The following is a 20,629-nucleotide window of genomic DNA, read 5'->3' as shown; positions in this document are numbered from 1 at the left end:
AAAAACCACGTGCGAACTGCGAGCTGCACTTTGCGTGAAACAGCGAGAAAAATCTGACAGCAGATTTCAGGAGACAAGGAAACAAGTAGACAAGGTAAACACGATTACACGGAACCGATCACTGCGGAGCGCAGAACAGTTAGAGTACACACACAGAGTACTTAGTACACACACGGTACTTTAACAGAGTACACACACACACACAGAGTACTTAGTACACACACACAGAGTACTTAGTACACACACGGTACTTTAACAGAGTACACACACACACACAGAGTACTTAGTACACACACGGTACTTTAACAGAGTACACACACACAGAGAGTACTTAGTACACACACGGTACTTTAACAGAGTACACACACACAGAGAGTACTTAGTACACACACGGTACTTTAACAGAGTACACACACACACAGAGAGTACTTAGTACACACACGGTACTTTAACAGAGTACACACACACAGAGAGTACTTAGTACACACACGGTACTTTAACAGAGTACACACACACAGAGAGTACTTAGTACACACACGGTACTTTAACAGTACACACACACACAGAGTACTTAGTACACACACGGTACTTTAACAGAGTACACACACACACAGAGAGTACTTAGTACACACACGGTACTTTAACAGAGTACACACACACAGAGAGTACTTAGTACACACACGGTACTTTAACAGAGTACACACACACAGAGAGTACTTAGTACACACACGGTACTTTAACAGAGTACACACACACAGAGAGTACTTAGTACACACACGGTACTTTAACAGAGTACACACACACAGAGAGTACTTAGTACACACACGGTACTTTAACAGAGTACACACCACACAGAGAGTACTTAGTACACACACGGTACTTTAACAGAGTACACACACACAGAGAGTACTTAGTACACACACGGTACTTTAACAGAGTACACACACACAGAGAGTACTTAGTACACACACGGTACTTTAACAGAGTACACACACACAGAGAGTACTTAGTACACACACGGTACTTTAACAGAGTACACACACACAGAGAGTACTTAGTACACACACGGTACTTTAACAGAGTACACACACACAGAGAGTACTTAGTACACACACGGTACTTTAACAGAGTACACACACACAGAGAGTACTTAGTACACACACGGTACTTTAACAGAGTACACACACACAGAGAGTACTTAGTACACACACGGTACTTTAACAGAGTACACACACACAGAGAGTACTTAGTACACACACGGTACTTTAACAGAGTACACACACACACAGAGTACTTAGTACACACACGGTACTTTAACAGAGTACACACACACACACAGAGTACTTAGTACACACACGGTACTTTAACAGAGTACACACACACACACACAGAGTACTTAGTACACACACGGTACTTTAACAGAGTACACACACACACACACAGAGTACTTAGTACACACGCGGTACTTTAACAGAGTACACACACACACACACAGAGTACTTAGTACACACGCGGTACTTTAACAGAGTACACACACACACACACAGAGTACTTAGTACACACACGGTACTTTAACAGTACACACACACACAGAGTACTTAGTACACACACGGTACTTTAACAGAGTACACACACACACAGAGTACTTAGTACACACACACGGCACTTTAACAGAGTACACACACACACAGAGTACTTAGTACACACACACGGCACTTTAACAGAGTACACACACACACAGAGTACTTAGTACACACACACGGCACTTTAACAGAGTACACACACACAGAGTACTTAGTACACACACGGCACTTTAACAGAGTACACACACACACACACAGAGTACTTAGTACACACACGGCACTTTAACAGAGGACACACACGCGCGGCACTTTAACAGAGGACACACACACGCGCGGCACTTTAACAGAGGACACACACACGCGCGGCACTTTAACAGAGGACACACACACGCGCGGCACTTTAACAGAGGACACACACACACGCGCGGCACTTTAACAGAGGACACACACACGCGCGGCACTTTAACAGAGGACACACACACGCGCGGCACTTTAACAGAGGACACACACACACGCGCGGCACTTTAACAGAGGACACACACACACGCGCGGCACTTTAACAGAGGACACACACACACGCGCGGCACTTTAACAGAGGACACACACACGCGCGGCACTTTAACAGAGGACACACACACACGCGCGGCACTTTAACAGAGGACACACACACACGCGCGGCACTTTAACAGAGGACACACACACACGCGCGGCACTTTAAAGAAAGAATTCCACCTACCGAGCTTCAACAATTAGTGTCCTCAGTTCCTGAATGCTTATTGAGTGTAGTTAGAAGTAAAGGTGATGTAACACAGTGGTAAACATACCACTGTCCCAGCTTTTTTGAAACGTGTTGCAGGCATCCATTTAAAAACTCTGGAACCACCTCTAAACCCAAATAATTCAACTGAGGTCCTTAGTCTGGGTCTCATTAACATAAGATCACGATCCTCAAAATCATTGTTGATTAATGATCTAATTACTGATCATCACTTAGATATGATTGGGTTATGTGAAACCTGGCTTAAAACCAACAGCTGTCCTCCCCTTAAATGAGGCCTACCCACCGGTCTACACATTTAGTCCCGTCCCTCGTGATGTGAAGGAAGGTGGGGGTGTTGATCTTATTTATAAATCTAGTTTAGCTTATTAGCTGTTGGGGGTCACAAAAATAACTCGTTTGAGCATCTGATTCTCTGCTATGCCCACGATTCAACGTACGAGGTCTGTCAATAAAGTAACCGTTTTCAAAAACTATATGGATTTCATTCATATGTTTTTAGGTCAGACATGCTTGAACCCTCGTGTAGACAAGGTAAACACGATTACACGGAACCGATCACTGCGGAGCGCAGAACAGTTAGAGTACACACACAGAGTACTTAGTACACACACGGTACTTTAACAGAGTACACACACACACACACAGAGTACTTAGTACACACACGGTACTTTAACAGAGTACACACACACACACACACACACACACAGAGTACTTAGTACACACACGGTACTTTAACAGAGTACACACACACAGAGAGTACTTAGTACACACACGGTACTTTAACAGAGTACACACACACAGAGAGTACTTAGTACACACACGGTACTTTAACAGAGTACACACACACACACAGAGTACTTAGTACACACACGGTACTTTAACAGAGTACACACACACACACACAGAGTACTTAGTACACACACGGTACTTTAACAGAGTACACACACACACACAGAGTACTTAGTACACACGCGGTACTTTAACAGAGTACACACACACACACACAGAGTACTTAGTACACACGCGGTACTTTAACAGAGTACACACACACACACACAGAGTACTTAGTACACACACGGTACTTTAACAGAGTACACACACACACAGAGTACTTAGTACACACACACGGTACTTTAACAGAGTACACACACACACAGAGTACTTAGTACACACACACGGCACTTTAACAGAGTACACACACACACAGAGTACTTAGTACACACACACGGCACTTTAACAGAGTACACACACACACACAGAGTACTTAGTACACACACACGGCACTTTAACAGAGTACACACACACACAGAGTACTTAGTACACACACACGGCACTTTAACAGAGTACACACACACAGAGTACTTAGTACACACACGGCACTTTAACAGAGTACACACACACACACAGAGTACTTAGTACACACACGGCACTTTAACAGAGGACACACACGCGCGGCACTTTAACAGAGGACACACACGCGCGGCACTTTAACAGAGGACACACACACGCGCGGCACTTTAACAGAGGACACACACATGCGCGGCACTTTAACAGAGGACACACACGCGCGGCACTTTAACAGAGGACACACACACGCGCGGCACTTTAACAGAGGACACACACACACGCGCGGCACTTTAACAGAGGACACACACACACGCGCGGCACTTTAACAGAGGACACACACGCGCGGCACTTTAACAGAGGACACACACACGCGCGGCACTTTAACAGAGGACACACACGCGCGGCACTTTAACAGAGGACACACACACGCGCGGCACTTTAACAGAGGACACACACACACGCGCGGCACTTTAACAGAGGACACACACACACGCGCGGCACTTTAACAGAGGACACACACACACGCGCGGCACTTTAACAGAGGACACACACACACGCGCGGCACTTTAACAGAGGACACACACACACGCGCGCGGCACTTTAACAGAGGACACACACACACGCGCGGCACTTTAACAGAGGACACACACACACGCGCGGCACTTTAACAGAGGACACACACACACACGCGCGGCACTTTAACAGAGGACACACACACACACGCGCGGCACTTTAACAGAGGACACACACACACACGCGCGGCACTTTAACAGAGGACACACACACACACGCGCGGCACTTTAACAGAGGACACACACACGCGCGGCACTTTAACAGAGGACACACACACGCGCGGCACTTTAACAGAGGACACACACACGCGCGGCACTTTAACAGAGGACACACACACGCGCGGCACTTTAAAGAAAGAATTCCACCTACCGAGCTTCAACAATTAGTGTCCTCAGTTCCTGAATGCTTATTGAGTGTAGTTAGAAGTAAAGGTGATGTAACACAGTGGTAAACATACCACTGTCCCAGCTTTTTTGAAACGTGTTGCAGGCATCCATTTAAAAACTCTGGAACCACCTCTAAACCCAAATAATTCAACTGAGGTCCTTAGTCTGGGTCTCATTAACATAAGATCACGATCCTCAAAATCATTGTTGATTAATGATCTAATTACTGATCATCACTTAGATATGATTGGGTTATGTGAAACCTGGCTTAAAACCAACAGCTGTCCTCCTCTTAAATGAGGCCTACCCACCGGTCTACACATTTAGTCCCGTCCCTCGTGATGTGAAGGAAGGTGGGGGTGTTGATCTTATTTATAAATCTAGTTTAGCTTATTAGCTGTTGGGGGTCACAAAAATAACTCGTTTGAGCATCTGATTCTCTGCTATGCCCACGATTCAACGTACGAGGTCTGTCAATAAAGTAACCGTTTTCAAAAACTATATGGATTTCATTCATATGTTTTTAGGTCAGACATGCTTGAACCCTCGTGTGCATGCGTGAGTTTTTCCACACCTGTCGGTGACGTCATTCGCCTGTGAGCACGCCTTGGGAAGGAGTGGTCCCGCCCCCTCATCGGATTTTCATTGTCTGGACGTGGCAGAATGAAAAGGACTTTTTTTCCATCAGAATTTTTTCAGAAGCTGTTAGAGACTGGCACCTGGAAACCATTCGAAAAATTTATCTGGCTTTCGGTGAAAATTGTACGGGCTTCACAGAGAATAAGGTCTGTTAGTACAGCTTTAAGGACCCCTTTAAGGACGCTCGGCGCGCCGCGCTCCGAGCTGCGATGACGTGGCACAAGCCACCGGACCATTTCTAAACGGATGGCTCTGTGGATACGAGACCGTCGTATGCTCTTTCTCTGGTTATCACAAGAGCTGGACATCAGCCATTTTCCGGCAGATTTCACTTTTAACAAAAAACATGACGTAAAAACGTAAAAACATATGAATGAAATCTGTATAGTTTTTGAAAAAAATAAAAAGGACCGTTACTTTATTGACAGACCTCGTATTGCCAAGGTCAGAAGAGTTGAAATCAGCCATATTACTTTGTCATTGTATATAGGCCCCCTGGCCCATATTCTGAATTCTTAGATGAATTTGGTGCATTCATCTCTAACTTGTCAACTAGTGCAGATAACATTCTGATTATTGGTGACTTTAACATTCATTATAAATAAGCCTTCGAATCCCCTCTGCAAATAATTTTTGGAAATTGTGAATGTATTAGGATTCAGGACAAGACGCACATTAGTGGAAATACCTTGGATTTGGTTCTCGCACGTGGTATTGCTGTCAGGAATGTTCACATCATGCCTCTTGCATCAGTGGTCTCTGATCACTCACTTATTAGGTTTACAGTTTTGCTGCCGTGTTTAGTGAAACAACAACCTTGTTTATCACTGCGGTGACACATCAACTCCTCAACTAAGACTGAACTCGAAGCTAGACTGCCTGATGTCTTAGCTTCACATTTGGCAAATACCCAGTCAGTAGACAGTCTTGTGGATAGTTTAAACTCGGCGCTCAAAGCTACACTCAACATGATTGCGCCACCTTTATTAAAACCACCCCCCCCCCCCAAAAAAAACGCAGTCACCTTGGTTCAGTAATAACTTGTGTGACCTCAAGCATAAGGCTAGAGGTTTAGAATGGAAATGGCGTAGTTCCAAATTAGAAGTATTCCACTTTGCGTGGCGTGATACTATTTTAGACTATAAGCATGCACTACTGGCTTCAAAATGGAAAAATGGTTTCACGACAGCTTGTGGACTATCTTGCTGAGAATAATCTTTTGAGCCACTGCAGTCTGCTTTTAGAAAATATTCTACAGAAACAGCTCTCACTAAAGTGGGGAATGATCTTCTGCTTGCAATGGATTCGGATACTGCTATGGATCTGCTGTTGTTAGATCTCAGTGCTGTGTTTAATACCGTCAATCATCATTCTACTTAATAGGCTGGAGAATCATTTTGGGATTACTGGGAATGCCCTTGCGTGGTTGACATACCTGACCAGTCATTCTCACTGTGTTTTGTACAGTAACACTACCTCTAACCTTAGTGACATGAAATTTGGGGTTCCACAGGGGTCCGTCTTAGGCACCCTGCTTTTCTCCCTTTATATAGCTCCCCTTGGGTACGTATTTCTGCGTTTTGGGATTACCTCATGGGTTAAAGTTCTCCATCACCACGACAGATTTCTGTCATTTGGGCAATTTAACCACACATATGCGCGTGCACATGGTGTCATGCGTGTTTTGAGGCCGAAATATGATACTCTAACTGTCAAAGCAACATCCCATTCTGCAATAATCAAAGCAGCAGCAATGTCAGCGTGGATGCCCGCACCGCGGAGGAAGGGACTGTGTGAATTTTCACTCCTCTCCGCTCTGTTTACTGCTTGCCATGAGCCACGGTCCTTCTCCTCCTTGTCTTCATGGGAACATTGCCAGACCTTTCCCAAGTAGAGCAGGGTGTGGCTTTGCTTTGAACCAGTGATGCATTGCTTCGATCTGCTGCTTCGTTGTTCTTTTTTTAAAATTTCACTTTATCTTAATTTTTCCCTAAAGATCATTTGTCTGTGACTAATGTTTATCAATATTATGTTAAACCGACCTGTTATGGTCTTCTGAAACAGTTGATAGATGTATTTTATAACTTAAAAATGGGGCCGATGCTAACGCGTTAGCATGTTTATGGCATTTTCAATGTTGAAGTTAGCATTAAGCTATTCGCATCTCAGCATGTTTGTGTTGATTTGTTTTCTGTATAATTAATGGCTCGTTGTCGTAAAAGAGTCAAATGTATTATAAATTGTAATATTTTTTATTGGTGGCCAAGTGGTTAATGCGCTTGGTTTCAGTTCAGAAGGCTCCGGGTTCAAATCCCACCACCCCTGCCACATTTCTCCATGTAATGTGGAGCTGCGTCAGGAAAGGCATCCCGTGTAAAACCTGTGCCAATTCAACATGCAGATCCACCTTGGATTTGCTGTGGCAACCCCGAGTGCAAACAAGGGAGCAGCCGAAGGGACTTAAAAAATTAATAATAATAGCAACAGCAACAATAATAGGAATAATAACTAATAATGCTACAATACAAATTTTAGAGAAACAGACAAAAAGCACCTGATAAAACAAAACAGAAAAGATAAAACCAACAAACATAAATAAATAAATATAGAAATAAATAACTGTTTCCTGTGAACACCTAGTGACTCTTACACCCCCACTTCATCCCTGTTTTATTTAAGTTTAATGACGATTTGTTTCAGTCAAACCACATCTAAGCTGTGTTTTTACACAAGAAAAAAATCAAATTCAATAAACGGCACATTTGTGTCTTTTTAAATGAAAATATCTTATTTAGGGATGGGTATCGAGAACCGGTTCCTTTTGGGTATCGTTAAGAAATTATTCGATCCACCAACATCGATAAGCTTTTTCCTTAACGATTCCCTTATCGGTCCTTCAGAGTGGCCGTTGTTTTGGGGGGTGTTTGTCAGGAAAATGATAATTTCTCTACATTGATTACAGACCCTGCAGCGAGTCTGTAATTAACTTTTCTGCAGCGCGGCTTTGCTTTGAACCTTGAACCAATCGAAGCAATGATTCGCAGATCGAAGCAGTGCTTCGATCTACGATTCATGGATTCATTGTTTTATTTCGCTTTTTCCTAATTTTCCCAGCTAAAACCCTGAAGAGCATATGTCTGTGAGTAATATTTAATATTTTTATGTTAAACCGACCTGTTATGGTCTTCTGAAACAGTTGATAGATGTAGTTTATAACTTAAAAACGGGACCAATGCTAACACGTTAGCATGTCTGTGGTGTTTTCAGTGTTAAAGTTAAGTCTCGTCTGAAGACCCACTTTTATTCTCTGGCTTTTAGCTCTGCATTAGTTGTATGGTCCTCTGTTGTCTTTGGCCCAGTGTTTTATTTATTTATTGTTTTTATGTTTATTTATTAGTATCTGAGTCGGTTTATTGTTTTGTATAGTTTGTATAATTATTTTTTTGTGCAGCACTTTGGAAACTGTTCTGTTGTTTAAATGTGCTATATAAATAAAGTGGATTGGATTAAAGTTAGCATTAAGCTGTTCGCATCTCAGCATGTTTGTGTTGATTTGTTTTCTGTATAATTAATGGCTCAGTGTTCGTTGTCATAAAAGAGTCAAATTGTAATTTTTTAAATTTATTGTTATTCATATAATAGCAACAACAATAATAGTCTATATAATAGACAATAATAGTCAATAATAATAGACTAATAATGTTACAATACAATTGTAGAGAAGAGACAGAAAGAACCTAATGAAACAAAACACAACAAAAAGATGAATACATATAGAAATAAATGTTTCCTGTGAACACCTAGTGACTCTTACACCTCCACTTTATCCCTGTTTTACAGGTCTGTGAGAAAAGTATCCGACCTTTTTATTTTATGCAAAAAATACATGGATTTGATTAATATGTTTTTACGTCAGCCAAGCTTGAACAACTTCTTGCGCATGCGTGAGTTTTTCCACGCCTGTCGGTTGCGTCATTCGCCTGTGGGCAGGCTTTGAGTGAGCACTGGTCCACCCCTCTCATCGTTGTTTCATTGCGTGGAATTGGCGGAATGATTTGGGCTTTTTTTTCCATCAGAATTTTTTCAGAAACTGTTAGAGACAGGCAGCTGGAAACCATTCGAAAAATTTATCTGGCTTTTGGTGAAAATTTTACGGGCTTCACAGAGAATAAGGAGTGTTACTACAGCTTTAAGGACGGCCCACAATGGCGCACGGCGCACCGCGCTCCGAGCCACCATCGAGAGGCAGAAACCACCACATCATTTCTAAACGGATGGCTGTGTGGAGCCAGGACCGTCGTGTGCAATTTCTCTGGTTATCACAAGAGCTGGACATCAGCCATTTTCCGGCAGATTTCACTTTTAACAAGAGATTTTGTCGCGCGTCACGACCGATTCGCTGATGAAGCGAGACAAAGGAACACCTTCATTTCGGAGTGTTAGAGGACAAGTTGGGACATGTCCAGCTCTCCACAATTTCTCTTATACTCACTCGACTGGTAAGCACTGAAAGCTGAGATAGGCTTGTCCCAGAAAGCCAGATAAATTTTTCGAATGGTTTCCAGCTGCCTGTCTCTAACAGTTTCTGAAAACATTCTGATGGGGGAAAAAAAAGCCCAAATCATTCCGCCATTTCCTCGCAATGAAACAACAACGAGAGGGGTGGACCAGTGCTCACTCAAAGCCTGCCCACAGGCGAATGACGCAACCGACAGCCGTGGAAAAACTCACGCATGCGCACGAAGGTTCAAGCTTGGCTGACGTAAAAACATATGAATCAAATCCATATATTTTTTGCATAAAATAAAAAGGTTGGATACTTTTCTCACAGACCTCGTATTTAAGATTAATGATAATTTGTTTCAGTCAAACCATATTTTTAATTTGTTAATTTCTTCAGTGATTTCCCCCAGAACTATCTGCCAAGCTAGAAAACTGCTGCATCCTAGTAAGAGCAGAATACTACTGGAATGAATTTGAATAAGGAAAGTTGGTTTTTTTTCTCACTAAAATAGATGCTGCACTCACTGCAGTTTATTGTCTGGAATAGTCCCAGATTGCATTTCAGAGCTTCTAGAATTCAAACATTTTTGTGCGGGTGGTGTTGGGGATAATTTTGGGTTTCAGCTTTTTTTTGTTTTTCACCACTTTCATCCCTGAATATGTCAATCGTGAGTCACTTTTGTGCAGATTAAAGTCACTAACTGGGACTCCTGTCTTGTTGGGAGAAAGAAACAAGAATCATTCTCCGTTCTGTTCACACAGCTCCAAACGCTGCGCGGCTCTCTGCCGAGTCAAGTTAGAACGATAGAGTCCAGTCGGAATTAATAAATTTAAAGCTCAGTTTAAATCAAATGACACTTCTTTCCAAACATTGTAATACAAACAAATTGTAATCGATCAAAACGTTTTTTTTTCCTCCCAAAACGAGACGTCCTGCGCTGATGTGCATCACACGGCTGAGCTCAAATCAGAGGTACGGATGCCAAAATGTCTGAAAGGAAATGCTTTTGACAAAAAATACAGATTTAATTTTTTTTTATGTCAGATATCAAGGATCTAGTGACCAATTTAAAATGTTGTTGACATAGAAAACCAGTAAAGCCTACTTTTAGTACACAGAAAATTCACAAGAAGTATCGATAAGGAATCAGATCGATAAGCAGAATCGATAATGGCATCAATATCGAGGCCTTTAAAAAACTTTTGTGGACTCTTGCTGTAATATGTTGTCAGTTAGTGCTGCAGCTATCGATTATTTTAGTAATCGAGTATTCTATCGATTATTCTGGCGATTAATCGAATAAAAAGTACTTCTGCATTTTTAAACAACATCAAGCAATGGCACAATGTCACTGCGCCAAAGTGTTGGCATCTTGCTAAAATGGGGATGGGATGTGGCTTTCTGTTTTGTTTTCTCTAACTTGTAAAATGTAACCATTTTTAAGTTTTTCAGTGCATTTCAGCTGTAGGTTGAACATACAAGCCTCGCAGTCAGTTTTTTAAATTATTATTTTATTTAAGTTACCGTGTTTGTGAAGTGTTGTGTGTTGCCCAAAAAAGCAACAATTAAAAAGTCAAACACTCAGTGTGAGTCTCGTGTAAACACAGAAGAAAGAGTGGACTTCTGCTGTTTGTCAGTGTAGCCGTGGACAGAGCTGTGACTCGCCCGATCTGAGAGCCCCTCACACCGGGCAGAGAGAGACAGCAGCCGGCCACTGGGTCAATAGTCCCTCCCCACGTAGAGCAGACCGTGTTTTTTTAAAAATAGACAAACACACTGCTTCGCTTTAAATGTACAGTAAGTCTATTTCAGATGATCAGCGTGGAGCATCTTTCTCTTAAAAGGCTTTATTTTATTCTATGTGTCACGTTGGAAAGTGGTAGCTATTGTTGCTAATTTGATTAGCTGTTATGCTCCCATCTTCCATCCATCCATCCATTTTCTTCCGCTTTATCCGGAGTCGGGTTGCAGGGGCAGCAGCTCAAGCAAAGCCGCCCAGACCTCCCAATCCACACACACCTCCCCCAGCTCCTCCAGGGGAATCCCAAGGCATTCACAAGTCAGCCAAGAGATGTAGTCCCTCCAGCATGTCCTGGGTCTTCCCCGGGGCCTCCTCCCAATGGGACGTGCCCGGAACACCTCTCCAGCGAGGCGTCCAGGTGGCATCCGGAAAAGATGCCCAAGCCACCTCATCTGGCTCCTTTCGACGTGGAGGAGCAGCAGCTCGACTCCGAGCTCCTCCCGAGTGACCGTGCTCCTCACCCTATCTCTAAGGGAGCGCCCAGCCACCCTGCGGAGGAAACTCATCTCGGCCGCTTGTACTCGCGATCTCGTTCTTTCGGTCATGAGCCAAATCTCATGACCATAGGTGAGGATCGGAACGTAGATCGATCGGTAAATCGAGAGCTTTGCACCCCTACTCAGCTCTCTCTTCACCACGACGGTCCGATACAGCGACCGCATCACTGCAGATGCTGCACCAATCTGTCTATCGATCTCACGCTCCATCCGTCCCTCACTCGTGAACAAGACCCCGAGATACTTAAACTCCTCCACTTGAGGCAAGGACACTCCACCGACCTGAAGAGGGCAAAGCACCTTTTTCTGGTTGAGAACCATGGCCTCGGATTTGGAGGTGCTGATTTTCATCCCGGACACTTCACACTCGGCTGCAAACTGCCCCAGTGCACGCTGAAGGTACTGATTTGAAGAAGCCAACAGAACCACATCGTCCGCAAACAGCAGAGACGAGATTATATGGTTCCCAAACCAGACCCCCTCCACACCCTGGCTGCGCCTAGAAATTCTGTCCATAAAAATAATGAACTGAACCAGTGACAAAGGGCAGCCCTGGCGGAGGCCAGCGTGCACTGGAAACAGGTTTGACTTACTACCGGCAATGCGAACCAAGCTCCTGCTGCGGTCGTACAGGGACCGGATAGCCCTTAGCAAAGGACCCCTTACTCAAAGAGCACCCCCCACAGGGTGCCCCGAGGGACACAGTCGAACGCCTTCTCCAGATCCACAAAACACATGTGGACTGGTTGGGCAAACTCCCATGAACCCTCGAGCACCCGATGGAGCGTGTAGAGCTGGTCCAGTGTGCCGCGACCAAGACGAAAACCACACTGCTCCTCCTGAATCCGAGGTTCGACTATTGGTCGAATTCTCCTCTCCAGTACTCTGGAATAGACCTTACCGGGGAGGCTGAGGAGTGTGATCCCCCTATAGTTGGAACACACCCTCCGGTCCCCCTTCTTAAACAGAGGGACCACCACCCCAGTCTGCCAATCCAGAGGCACTGTCCCCGACCGCCATGCAATGTTGCAGAGGCGTGTCAGCCAAGACAGTCCCACAACATCCAGAGACTTAAGGTACTCAGGACGGATTTCATCCACCCCAGGAGCCTTGCCACCGAGGAGCTTTCTAAACACCTCGGTGACTTCGGCCTGGGTAATGGATGAGTCCGCCTCTGAGTCCCCAGTCTCTGCTTCCTCTTCGGAAGACGTGACGATGGGATTGAGGAGATCCTCGAAGTATTCCTTCCACCGCCCGACAACTTCCCTAGTCAGGGTCAACAGCTCCCCGCCCGCACCGTAGACAGTGCTGGTGGAGAGCTGCTTCCGCCTCCTGAGGCTCCAGTCTTCTGTTTTTTTTCTGCGGACATTTCAGAGCCACACACAGGCCTGGCATATTTACTACAATGTTAAACGAAGCTTCGAGGCACAGAATTTGCCTCGAACATTTTTTGTAATCAAATTATTCGAGTTACTCGACTATTCGTTTCAGTCCTATTGTCAGTGGTTGAAATAGTTTCTGTAGGCATCTAAAAATGCTCATAATCGGGTGAAACCTGATGGAAATCTCTTTGTGGTGTGTTGTGATGTATGTATGTGCAAAATAAAACAAAACAGTACTCCAGATATGTTTTGACGAGAATATAACGTCATAACTTTGTTACAAGGCCAAACGTTGATGTTGCGTGATAAAGGCCTTTTAATAACTCCAAGAAATAATGGCAAAAGTCACATGTAAGTAAAAAATAAAAAACGATTAATTGAAAAAATAATCAACCAATTAATCGATTACTAAAATAATTAGTTAGTTGCAGCTCAGGTTTGTTTTACGAGTGAGAGCATTTTACCGATTAAATGTGAATAAGCCCGTTTTGAGTTTCTCAGTGTTCATGCGTTTTCAAAACGGGTGACAGTGTTACTTTGTGCACAGCAGAACAATGTTGTCAATTGCTTTAGGCCCTAATTTTGTATTTTATTGACTGTACAGCCAGTGACACAGCACCCTTTTGGTGCATTTACCGGAATGGAAGCGATCAAAATACTACAGAAGACAAAGAATTTTTACTTGACAGTTGAAGTGAGTTTTTTTGTTTGAGGGCTTCATGCCCATTAAAATTCAAAAGAATATACAAAATTTGACTTGCACTTTTAAAAAATTTCTGGGGGAGCACCCCCAGACCCCCCATAATCAATACTGTGTTTTTACTTAACAGTTTGAAGTGACTTTTATTTGTTTCAGAGGGCTTCAAAAATTCCCCAGAATATACAAAATTTGACTTGCTCTTAAAAATTTCTGGGGGAGCACCCCCCAGACCCCCCATAATCAATACAGTATTTTTACTTAACAGTTTGAAGTGAGTTTTTGTTGTTTCAGAGGGCATCATACTCATTAAAATTCACCAGAATATACAAAATTTGACTTGCTCTTTTAAAAATTTTCCCCCTTAATCAATACTGTATTTTTACTTAACAGTTTGAAGTGAGTTTTCTTTATTTCAGATGGCTTCATAGCTGTTAAAATTCACCAGGATACACAAAATTTGACTTGCTCTTTTAAAAATTTTCTGGGGGAGATCCCCCAGACCCCCCACAATCCAGACTATACCCCGCCCCCCCCACCACCCTTTTATGTACCTTTATGTTCAGGTTTTGCATTCTTTTTATGCTTTGTCTCTCTCTCTCCTTAGCGGTTATTTAGAATAGATTTGTATACTGTATAATGTGTTTATTATATTTGTTGAGGAAAAAAAGATTGTGCGCCCCCACTATGCCACATTTTAGGAAATTGCTGGCATCGATTTTTTTTTTTTTTTTTTTTGCCAGGAAAAAATTTCAGTCAGATGAAAATTTATTGCTTTAACCCATGTTGTTAACTCTGTCATAATTGTGTTATAAACCAGTCACCATTTGTTTTATTATACATCTGTGTAGTTAATAAACAAAATATTCTTTATGGACAATTTATTTGCGCACGCACGTGGAAAAAAAAAACGGCTGTTGCGGTGCTGCTGCTCGCGCTCCCTTCAAACTCTGTCATAATTGTGAAATAAAGGATAAAAGGGACATAACTCCGGCTCACAGGCTGGCTGCCAGAGACAGGACATGTCCACATCAAGTATAAACTCCAGACATCTCCACGTCACTACATATTCAGTCCCTGATTGGTCATCGCGGCGCAACAAGACGAAAAAGCTCAGATTTTTAACTTGGGGAAGAGGGCAACGTGACACGATATCGTGACACGATATCGTGCCACAAACGCACCAATCGCTCAAAATTGCTTCGTTCGCGTCGCTTCATTCGCGTCGCATTGCGTGGCTTGAACATTTGTGGCGCCACAACGCGTCCTTCCATATGGATTACATGACAACCTGTCGCCGCCGTCGCTCGTGTGTCGACCGGTGCGAAGGCAGCATTAGAGGCTAATTAGAATAGATTTGTATACAGTATAATGTGTTTATTATATTTATTGATGAAAAAAAGAGTGTGTTCCCCCACTACGCCACATTTTAGGGAATTGCTGGCACTGATTTTTGCCAGGAAAAAATTTCAGTCAGATGAAAATTTATTGCTTTAACCCATGGATTACTTTTCACTGCTATGCTGATGATAGTTATATATGATGATAATTGCTGGTAATCTCATCAACATAAAATCCGTAGAAGATTTCCTTGCATCAGTGAGAAGATGGATGTCTGGCAACTTCCTATTTTTAAACTCTGGTAATACTGAAATGATGGTTCTTGGTCCAGTGAGACATCGACATCAATTTGACGAGCTAACGCTTAGCCTAGGCTCATGTGTCATACATCAACACTGACAAAATGAGAAACTTTGTGGTAATTTTACATCCTACATTGTCCTTTGACCGCCACATTAGAGATATTACGAGGGCTGCTTTCTTCCACCTGCGAAATATAGCGGAGATTCATCCCATCCTGTCTGGCTGATGCTGAGACCCTGATTAATGTGTTTGTCTCTTCTTGATTGGACTACTGCAGTGTTCTATTTTCTGGTTTACCGCAGTCCAGCATTAGGGCTCTCCAATTGGTTCAAAATGCTGCTGCCAGACTTTTGACACGAAGCAGAAAGTTTGACCACATTACACCCAATTTGGCATCTCTTCACTGGCTTCCTGTCCCTGTGAGATCAGATTTTAAGGTTCTGCTACTAGCCTATAAAATGGTTCATGGACTGGCACCTCCCTACCAAGCTGACCTAATTAAACCCTACATACCGGTGTAACAGTATAACTTCCCTCCCTGAATAGCTTCTCCCCCTTCCAAATATACTCTACAGCTATATGGACCTGATTGACAACCTGAAATATGTGATGTGATGGAAAATACTCCAATTTAGTTTTGCATAAAATATCCACAGTATATGTATAGAATACTCAGTAGCACGTGCGCACGCACACACAAACAGATACACACAGACACAATAGTATTTAATTATGTTTAAGAAACATAATGAAAATGAGAGGCCTATAATGTCTGCCACCTTTCTCAAATCTCTTTTGTACAAGCTAGGTCATAAATATAAAGAGAGTGAAATGAAAGGACTAATAAATGGAATAGTTTTGACTGTGTTGAATGTTTGGTCTCCAAAGTAAAGGTCAAATAAGGTTGATGTCCATTTGATACTATGACAGGTGCCATATGTTACGCTGATAACTAAGCAGGACAGATGGTGCAAACTATTCCTTATTAAGAACCCTATCAACCCAAACAACAATTTGTATCATTTTTTTATGTCATCAAATGACATAAATTAAAACCTTTGCTATATTCTGGATCCTTTTATGAAGCTCTTTAATTTGGTGTATGGTGTATACGACATGTTTTACAGTAGTCTGAAGTTTGACCTAATTTAGGTGACATTTGACCTGAAGCAAAACCCTGAATGTCAAGGTCAATTGCTTATCCCAGGTAATGGCTTATGGGCAAGGCCTATTGCTATGTTCATGTCAAATTTTGAGGCACAATTACAAAAATTGTGAACAGGAAAGTTGTTTCATCAAATTTAGTGTTTGACCTTGTGTTGTGAAAGTGTAGGTACACGGACCCACAACAGGGGGCGCAAATGAACGGACAATGGAGGAAGTCAAATCACAAAGCTTTACTGTTGTGAACACGCACAACAAACACAACAGATTACAATTATAGCAGTAAGCCGAATTCCAATGGTGTCGTGTGGGCAGGCTCGACGATAGGAGACGTCTGTCCGAGTCGAACCGGAACCACCCGATTTCCTCTGCCACCGAACCCCGGGAATACTGGAGCCGCCAAGTCCCGAACTCCCAGATGGCCACTGCCTCCGCTCGTCGGATCCGGTACTGCTGGCAAGGAACAGAAACAGTCAGGTGTGGGTGCGGCCGCACCCAGCAACACACAGGGTGGAAACTCCACCTCTACTCAAAAACAGCACTGTAGGATTGGAATGTGAGTACTTATCCAACCACGTCCAATACGGTCTTCAGCTGACCTAAGCACAAGCAACAAAGTATTACTTCTCTGAATAACACAACTGGCTGAGTTCGTTACCTCCTTAGTAGAGCGATATCTTGGCAATGAGGTGGAGATGCCGTCCTGCTGATATACCTCCCTGGTGATTGATATCAGCTGTCTCAGGTGATGGGTGACAGCTGTCACCCTGGCTGCTCCTGTGAGGCGGCAGCGCCCTCCGATGTCTGGAGCCCGCACTCCAGGCAGGGCGCCCTCTGGTGGTGGTGGGCCAGCAGTACCTCCTCTTCAGCGGCCCACACAACACCTTGAGCTTGATCCTTTTGTGTACTGAAAAGTAGCTTGCTACGGCTGCTATATTTCAAAAATTACAACCAGGAAAGTTGCATTGTTGAATTTAGTGTTTGACCTTCCTGTGACCTTGACCTTTGACCTTGATACTTTTGTGTACTGGATGGTACCTTACTAGGGCTGCTTATATTTCAAAAATTGTGGCCAGGAAAGTTGTGTAGTTGAATTTAGTGTTTGACCTTCCTGTAACCTTGACCTTTGACTTTAATCCTTTTGTGTACTGAAAGGTACTTTGTACCTGCTATATTTCAAAAATTTCAACCAGGAAAGTTGTTTAATTGAATTTAGTGTTTGACCTTCCTGTGACCTTGACCTTTGATCTTGAACTTAATCCTTTTGTGTACAGAATGGTACCTTACTAGGGCTGCTTATATGTGCACTTGCAAGAGTCTGCGACGTAAACTGTGTTCTGAGTTAAAGGTGAAAAATGCAACAATTACAAACAGAAAACTTTACATACTGACAAACATATCTTGCAAAACTTCGATTTGGCCTTAAAAGCCAAGTGGCCATAGTCAGTGTCAAGGGGGCGCTTCAGCTACCCCTGGGATTGTCAAAGCACCCCCAAAAAAGTAGTTTCAGTTCTTTTTTTAATTTAATTTAATTTTATTAGGTTAGTTATACACATTTGGGTAAAAAAGGAAAAAAAAAAAACTCTTTTAATGAATTTAAAAATCAATAGCTGAAAAATGTACGTGATTAAAACCAGTGTCACTCATGTAACATTTGACTGCGCTTCACATTTGACCCTGCTGCTCTTCAGTGTGCAAAGTTTTTGCTAACTTCATTGCGGTGTACAGTGCAGAGATGGATCGTTTCGTTTATCGTAAACGTGCACGGTTGGATAAAACGGCTTCAGACGGTGGGGAAGCAGGAAGTCAGGCTCGCTCTTCTGCCTTACCTGTCGAAAATTTTGAGGCGCCAGAAACCGAGTAGGACCAAGACGAGGATGAGGATGTTGAAGTGCAACCGCGCCCCACGGACAACTCTGGCCGTGCAGGTGACATTAGCTTTCAGCCACGCGAGGGTCCAAGGCGCCCTGTACTACAAAAATATCCTCCAAGGCCGTTCGGCAGGAAACAGAGGAGTTTTAACAGAAGCTGGATGGATCAGTACATATGGCTGGAATACAGCATGTCCAAAGACGCAGCGCTCTGCTTTGCGTGTCGGCATTTCTTGAAACAGAGCCACGGATTTCACATGGAGCCAGCTTTTACCAGCAATGGATTTAATAATTGGCGAAAGGCTTCTGCATCTCTGAAGAGCCATCATGAAAGTATTTGACATAAATTTACCATGGAGACATGGAGTGAGTTTAAGCAAACTGAGACAAGTGGCTCGAAGATAGCAAACATGCTGAACAAGGGACATTCAGCTTTGGTTATGGAGAACCAACGTTATATGAATGCGGTGGTGGAAAGTTTACGGTACACAGTTTGCCAAGGGATCGCACAGTGAGGATGAGGAGTCAGCAAACAGGGAATTTTTGCGAGCTTCTGGATGTAATTGGATTATACAGTGGTGAAGAAAAAGTTGGACAACAACCCATCAAATGCCAAATATATTCACCATGACATCCAGAATGAAATTTTTTCTGTGATGGCTGAAATGATTTGGAGAGGCATAAGAAATGAGGTGAGGGATGCTGAGTGCTTTGACATTTTGGTGGATGAAAGTAAGGATGTCAGCACAAAAGAACAGATATCAGTGATTGTTCGGTATTTGAAGCCGGGGACGGAGAAAGTGCAGGAGGAGTTTTTGCATTTTACTGCTGCAGATGGATTGGACGCTGACTCCTTACTTGCCAGCGTTACGTTCTAAAAATAACCCGCAATAGGCGAAATCCGTGAAGTAGTCAGCGTTATTTTTTACAATTATTATAGACTTTTTAAGGCTGTAAAATGATCCATCTACAAGGTTGGACACATAAGAAATTATTAATAGTGACTGACCAGTATCTCACAGTTCCTCTGATCGCGCCTCTGCGTCCTGGCGCCGCTGCACTGTCGCGTCTTTTCCACTGAGTTACACCTCACTGCATGTGTCTTTTTCCGAGTGAAGAACATAGTTATGGGTAGTTGTTGGCGCTCTTTTTCTTCTGGGCGAGAAGATTCTTATAAACAGACATGCAGAACACAATGTGCGTGCTCTCCCTTTGCGGTGCCGCGACCGGCCTGCTTGATGAGGACGGAGAACACAATGCGCTGTTAAAAAAAAAATAAAGCTTGCAAAATTGTAGTAAAAAATCCGTGAAACTGCAAGGCCGCGAAAGGTGAACCACGTTATAGCGAGGGACCACTGTAATGCCATCTGGGCTGTCAAAAAAACTCCCAGCAATCCAAGCTACCCTGCATGACATCACCAGACAGACAAACGCACATCGGAGGATGGAGGCGAGAGCAGTTAGTGCAGTGATGGATGACAAGTTTGTTCTGCATCTCATACTTTTTGAAGATGTAGTTCAAACCACTAAGTTCATGTCTGATCAGCTACAGTCCCCTAATTTTGACCTTGGAGCAGCAGATGACCCTGAACAGTCTGTCATCACCGCCTTATCAGAAAAGCACAAGGAGGAAAAATGGAAAGAAATACGGGAGCATACTGAGGCTATGTGCTCAAAAATAGGACTTTATCCTCGGATTCTGCGTGTGAGAAGGTTGGTTCAGACAGCTCAACACCTTGAGGGGTTTGTGGTGGACGCCC

At 43.3% G+C, this 20,629-nt stretch overlaps 1 protein-coding gene across 1 annotated transcript in view; it reads left to right on the top strand.

Annotated features, from left to right (window-relative positions):
• Positions 1 to 20,629, top strand: part of mthfr (methylenetetrahydrofolate reductase (NAD(P)H)) — a 95,915-nt gene continuing 75,286 nt past the window's right edge. The window contains exon 1 of the mRNA XM_034173131.1: positions 1 to 94. The gene's annotated coding sequence lies outside the window, so the exon portion shown is untranslated. The remainder of the gene's footprint in view (positions 95 to 20,629) is intronic.

Source organism: Thalassophryne amazonica, chromosome 6 (assembly GCF_902500255.1).
Source record: "Thalassophryne amazonica chromosome 6, fThaAma1.1, whole genome shotgun sequence".
NCBI classification, from domain to species: domain Eukaryota; kingdom Metazoa; phylum Chordata; class Actinopteri; order Batrachoidiformes; family Batrachoididae; genus Thalassophryne; species Thalassophryne amazonica.
The sequence above is the reverse complement of the archived record's forward strand: the minus strand, read 5'-3'. Positions and strand labels throughout refer to the sequence as shown.